Raw genomic sequence first — 7049 nt, forward strand, 5'->3', positions numbered from 1 at the left:
ATATATATATATATATATATATATATATATATATATATATATATAAAGGGAAAAAATAGTGAAATGATTCGTAAAATAAATGAAATGGGAGAGAAAGACGGCAACTTTCTCTAAACATAAAGTTATGGAAATGCTTCGAAAGAGATATAAAAAAAAAAAAAAAATTCACAGCGGAGTAAATATGTATTATGAGGAGTATTCATGAGGGAATACAGATCCTAATGGCGAAACGGAGAAAGAAGGTAGAGGAAGAGAAGGAAAAGGAGGGGGAATAGGAGCGGGGGGGGGAGGAGGAGGGGATGGGGGGGAGGAGGAGGAAGAGGAGGAGGAGGAGGAGGAGGAAGAAGCGGAAGAGGAACAGGAGAAGGAAGAAGAAAAAGAGGAGGAGGAGGAGGAAGAAGCGGAAGAGGAACAGGAGAAGGAAGAAGAAGAAGAAGAGGAGGAGGGAGAAGCAGAAGGAGAAGAAGAAAGAAAAAGAAAATGAAGAAGGAAGAGGACGAGGACGAGGATGAAAAGAGACAGAGGAAGAGATGGAAACAAATACGAAGAATGCGAAGAAGAAGAAGAAGAGAGAGAAATGAAGAGGGCAAGGAAGAAGAGCAAGGGCAGGAGGAGCATAAACTTTTTTATCGATTCCGAGTGACTTCCCCGATATCGGAGCCCCCGTCAGGCTGCAGGAGGGCTTCTTCGCGGCCTCCCTCGCCGCCTCCTCAGGGAGCCTCGAGGGAGACGGAGCGGGGAGAAGAGGGGAGAGGGGGACACGGGAATAAGAGAAAGGAGGGGATGGAGGAGGAGACGGAGCGGGGAGAAGAGGGGAGAGGGGGACACGGGAATAAGAGAAAGGAGGGGATGGAGGAGGAGAAGGAGATGGGGGAGGAGACGGAGCGGGGAGAAGAGTGGGGGGGGGAGGATAAGAGAAAGGAGGGGAAGGAGATGATGGGGGGAGGAGGAGAGAGGGGGAGAAGAGGGGGTAGGAGGGGGAACGGGAATTAGAGAAAAGAGGGCATGGAGGAGGAGAAGGAGATGGGGGAGGAGGCGGGGCGGGGAGAAGGGTGGGGGGGGGAGAATAAGAGAAAGGAGGGGATGGAGGAGGAGAAGGAGATGGGGGAGGAGACGGAGCGGGAGAAGAGGGGGTGGGAGGGGGAAACGGGAATAAGAGATGAGAGGGAGGAGGAGGAGGCGGAGGAGGAAACGAGAATAAGAGAAAGGAGGTAATGGAGATAAGGAGGATGGGGGTGGACGAGAGAAAGGAGTGGATGGAGAAGAAGATGATGAGGGAGAGAAGGAGATGAGGGAGGGAGGAAAGGAGAAGGGGGAAACGAGAATAAGAGAAAGAAGGTAATGGAGATGAAAAGGGAGGGGGGGCGAGAGAAAGGAGGGGATGGAGAAGATGAGGGAGGGAGGAAGGAGAAGGGGGAAACGAGAATAAGAGAAAGGAGCTAATGGAGAAGAAGAAGATGAGAGGGAGGAGGAGGAGGGGGGGAGATGGGGAGGGGGGTTCTGAGACCGCACCCCTCGTGTGTGTGTTCCTTCGCAGATCCTTTGGTAGATTCCGATCCGTTTCGACATCGGGATCCTCCTGCGGGATGAGGAGTCCTCGCCCTCAAGCCGCTCTGTACCTTCGGCGGCTCTCCCCGCGCCCCTGCAGCCACCCCGGCCGGAGGAACGACCGCGAGAACGTTTCAATGAAGTTCGATCCGGCGGCCGAGCGGACGAGCGAACGACGTGCAACTCGCGACGACGAAGCCACCACCTCGCTATCCCTTCGTCACTATCCTCTCCCTCCTCCCTCTCCCGACTCCCCCCCCCCCTAAAGCTCACCATCTACCATGACCTGAAACCCCCACCATCCCTCCTCCTCCCTCTTCCTCTCCCGACCCCCCCCTAACAGCTCACCATCTACCGTGACCTGCAACCCCTCCCCTTTCTCCCCTCCCCCCTCCCCCCAAATCTTTCCTCCCCTCCTCCCTGCAACCCCTCCCCCTTCTCTTCCTCCTCCCCCTCCGTCCTCCTTCCTCCTCCCTCCCCCGACCTCCCCCCTAAAGCTCACCATCTACCGTGACCTGCAACCCCTCCTCCCTCCTCCCTCCCCCCCTCCCCCCCAATCTCTCCCCCGATAACCTACATCCCCCCGTAATTAAAGACTAAACCCACCCCGGGGGGAAGGAGGGGAGCGATGCCTCTAATCACCGAGACAACTTAACAATCACCAGGTAATTGACGATAAAATGTTTATCATAAACCTGCGTGATGGCACGATGAGGGTCGCCATGGCAACGGGAGCGCGCGGGGGGGACCGGGGTGAGAGGGGAAAGGGGGAAAGGGGGGGTGAGAGGGGGGAGGAGGGGGGGGGGGAGTTAGGGATGGAGGTGGAGGAGCGTTGCCGCGATACCACATTCTGGTGGTATGGCGCTGGCTGGTATTAGCGGTTTTGTCGTATGTGTTGGTCGGCCATGCAGCCCTCATCTGGCGTGGGGGGGGCGAGGGGAAGGGGTGGGGGGTGGGGAGGGGGAGGGGGGTCGATAGACGGAGAAAAGGCCGCGAAGAAAGCACGAGACTTTGGGCTGCTTTAACGCCGAAGGACAGAATGGTGGGTTTCGCTTCCCCTTCCTCTCCGCTCGTTCAGTTTAGAATATATAAATGAATACATACACATTATCTAACTGTCAAACTCTCTCTCTCTCTCTCTCCTTTGCTCTCTCTCTCTCTCTCTCTCTCTCTCTCTCTCTCTCTCTCTCTCTCTCTCTCTCTCTCTCGCTCTCGCTCTCGCTCTCGCTCTCGCTCTCGCTCTCGCTCTCGCTCTCGCTCTCGCTCTCGCTCTCGCTCTCGCTCTCGCTCTCGCTCTCGCTCTCGCTCTCGCTCTCTCTCTCACAGACACACACACACACACACACACACACACACACACACACACACACACACACACACACACACACACACACACACACACACACCTATATCTATATCTCTCTCTCTATCTATCTATCTATATAGATAGATAGGTAGATATATATACATAGCAAGTGAATAAGTGAGTGAGCAATTGAGTAATTAATTGATCAAGTGAGTGAGTGAGTGAGTGAGTGAGTGAGTGAGTGAGTGAGTGAGTGAGTGAGAGCTCGCGCGTGCACAGGTCAATTACTTTCGAAGATTACGAGGAAAACAGCAGAAGAAAGAAGGCAAGCGAAGCAAGAACAAGAAGGGAGAAGCGGAGAGGCGAGAGGGAGGGAGGCGTCGCGGGCGTGAAGCGAGGGAGCCGAGTGGGCGGTGGGAGGGCGAGGGAGTCAAAAGGGAGCAGACCCCAGAAGAGAAACGAGAAGTGAAAAGAGGGGAAGCGAGAGGAAGGGAAGGAGGCGGGAAGGACGAGAAGGAGGCGGAAAGGAAGAGAAGGAGACAGAAAGGAAGAGGAGGAGGCGGGAAGGGAAAGAAGGAGACAGGAAGGGGAAGAAGGAGACAGGAAGGGGAAGAAGGAGACAGAAAGGAAGAGAAGGAGGCGGGAAGGAGGGGAAGAGAAGGAAGAGGAGGCGGGAAGGGAAAGAAGGAGACAAGAAGGGAAAGAAGGAGACAGGAAAGGAAAGAAGGAGGCGGGAAGGAAGAGAAGGAGACAGAAAGGAAGAGAAGGAGACAGAAAGGAAGAGAAGGAGACAGAAAGGAAGAGAAGGAGACAGAAAGGAAGAGAAGGAGACAGAAAGGAAGAGAAGGAGACAGAAAGGAAGAGAAGGAGACAGAAAGGAAGAGAAGGAGACAGAAAGGAAGAGAAGGGGACAGAAAGGAAGAGAAGACAGAAAGGAAGAGAAGGAGACAGAAAGGAAGAGAAGAAGACAGAAAGGAAGAGAAGGAGACAGGAAGGGAAAGAAGGAGCCAGAAAGGAAGAGAAGGAGACAGAAAGGAAGAGAAGGAGCCAGAAAGGAAGAGCAGGAGGCGGGAGGGAAGGAGGAAAATACAAGGGAGAAAGGGAGAGTGGGAAGCGAGAGGGAGAGGAGAGGGGGATCCCGTTGCCAGGGAGATGCCAGGAATGTCCTACCTCGCCACGGCCGCAGCCTCGCCGGATCCTGCGCCTCCTCTGGCACCGCTCGACGGGCACTCTCCCTCGTGCCACAGCTCCCCCCTCCCCCACCCTCCCTCAACCCCCTTAGTATCTCCAGCGAGGTCAAGACGCACGACTGGGGCGCCCATGACCATGCCACGCCCGCCACGCCAAACGCCCACGGCATAGGGCATCCGACACAACAACCACATACATGCATACAATCATACATACATACATACCTATATACACGCACATATACAATAAACACACACACACACACACACACACACACACACACACACACAAACAAACACACACACACACACACACACACACACACACACACACACACACAAACAAACAAACACACACACATAGATAGCCCCCTCCACATCCGTCAGTCGGGGAAATTCTGACGAAGCCAACTCCGACCTGACCTCGCTCTCCTGACGGTGTGCCTGCCGCCCGTTCCTTACTTCAGTCACATGTTTGTAGAAGCAGACATGCAGACACACGCAAATATATGTGTGCGTGCGTGCGTGCGTGCGTGCGTGCGTGCGTGCGTGCGTGTGTGTGTGTGTGTGTGTGTGTGTGTGTGTGTGTGTGTGTGTGTGTGTGTGTGTGTGTGTGTGTGTGTGTGTGTGTGTGTGTGTGTGTGTGTGTGTGTGTGTGTTAATATGTGTATACTGTATATGTGCGTGTATATATGTATGTATGAATGTATGATTGTATACATGTATGTATGTATGATTGTATGCATGTATGTGTGTGTGTATGTTTATGTGTATGTACATGTATGTGTATGTGTATGTGCATGTACATCTATGTTTATGTATGTGTGTTTGAATAAATAAATAAATACACACACACACACACACACACACATATATATATAGTGTACACCATATCCCCATTCCATTTCCTCCGTTCTTTTCTGTGCCTCTCCCCGTCCCTCCCCCTCCCCCTCCTCCTCCCCCCCTTCATCATAACGGCTACCTTTCTTTCTCTCAACGCCCCCGCCCCCACCCCCCCATCCCGCCCCCCTCGACAGCCGGGGATCCTCTACGAAGTTCTTACAAGAATCGTCCTCATCAGCGCCGGCCTGTCAATAGCCTCCACACGCCGCTCTCACAGGCCGCCCACGCCCCTCCCCTGGCCTGTGTCACCGCCCCGCCTCTCGTGAACAGCCGTCACAGACAGGCGTCACATATAGGCGTCCCAGACAGGCGTCACAGATAGGCGTCCCTGACAGGCGTCCCAGACAGGCGTCACAGACCGGCGTTCCAAGACAGGCGTCCCAGACCTGCGTCCCAGACAGGCGTCATAGACCTGCGTCCCAGACAGACGTCCCAGACAGACGTCCCAGACAGGCGTCCCAGACAGGCGTCCCAGACAGACGTCCCAGACAGGTGTAATGCACGGCCTGCTAGCCTGCTGCCTGTACTGCTCTAGAAACCCATCAGTCGCAGCCTCTTGGCATCATTAAGCTTCGAATGCCGTCAGACAGTCAGCCTGCCGTAAAGTGCTGATAGCTGACACATCAGAGAAACGTCATCCACCCGCGTCCATCCAACAGGCGCTGCTCATAAACCTGCGGGAACACGGACACCGCTTGAACACGGACACCGCTTGAACACGGACACCGCCTTCCACGGGCGCCTTCCAACCACCTTCGGCAGACACTCTCGACCGAGACATCGACTCCTCCATTCCGGGAGCACCAAGATCACACGCGCGCCCGTCCGTCGTGCGCCAAGACCCAAATAAATACTTACTGAATACTTACATAAATACTTACACAGGCCTTCCTCGTGCGTACACAAAGACACGCAGATACACACGCGCGCCAAGAGCATCAACGCAGCCAACGGGGCCAACTTTTCCCGCATCAATCCGTGCACACGTGTACGCACCTTTCCCGCATCAATCCGTGCACACGTGTACGTAAGGGCGTGCGCACGGACGACGCTAATCAATAGAATCCGCACCAACAAAGGCGGCGGGTCTCACGTGCCGCACCGTGCACGACCCCAAGCTGCAGGCTCGTCCCGTCGCCCGCACGCACGGGTCTCACGTGCCGCACCGTGCACGACCCCAAGCTGCAGGCTCGTCCCGTCGCCCGCACGCACTCTCAACATGATGAAAAAAAAAAAAAAAAAAAAAAGATGATGAAAAAAAAACATATAATGAAAACTCTCTTTACCTATTTTTTATGTAATTAAACGCTCCTTATGAAACAACACAAAAATGCGGATGGTCTATTTGCCGTCGACTGATACTTTTTTCTTCTTTTTTTTTGGAAGTCTTTTGACATTAAAAAGGAAAAGAAAACATCAAAGGCAATAAGCATGTGTGTCTGAGTGGAGGAGGAGGAGAGGCAAGAAGGCAAGAAGGCAAGAAGGAAGAGAGACCAGAAGATAGGAAGGATAAGAGCAGATAGAGATGAAGCTAGAAATAGATAGATAGATAGACAGAATGGTAAACAGATAGATAAAAAAAATTGACAGGAGGAAAAGAGCGGTAGAGAGAAAGAGAGGGAAAGACAGACAGATAAACGGAGATAGATAGATAGATAGATACACAGATTTGCAGATAGATGGGCTGATGAATAACCATATAAAGAAATGAATATATAAATAAACAAATAAATAAACACACACACACACACACACACACACACACACACACACACACACACACACACACACACACACATATATATATATATATATATATATATATATATATATATATATATATATGTATATATATATATATATATATATATATATATATATATATATATATATATATATATATATATATATATACATATATATATATATATATATACATATATATACCGATAGAGAAAGGAGGTGGGAGGGAGTGTGGGCATTCTGATTACTTTTTAATTCAATTCGAAATATAATTTTCAGATAAAACAGTAACGCATTGTCCATGATATTGCAGCATGGTGCCAGAAATTCACTTTGACAAAATCATACGTTATCACCTA

Source organism: Penaeus vannamei, chromosome 39, assembly GCF_042767895.1.
Source record: "Penaeus vannamei isolate JL-2024 chromosome 39, ASM4276789v1, whole genome shotgun sequence".
Classification (NCBI taxonomy): Eukaryota; Metazoa; Arthropoda; class Malacostraca; order Decapoda; family Penaeidae; genus Penaeus; species Penaeus vannamei.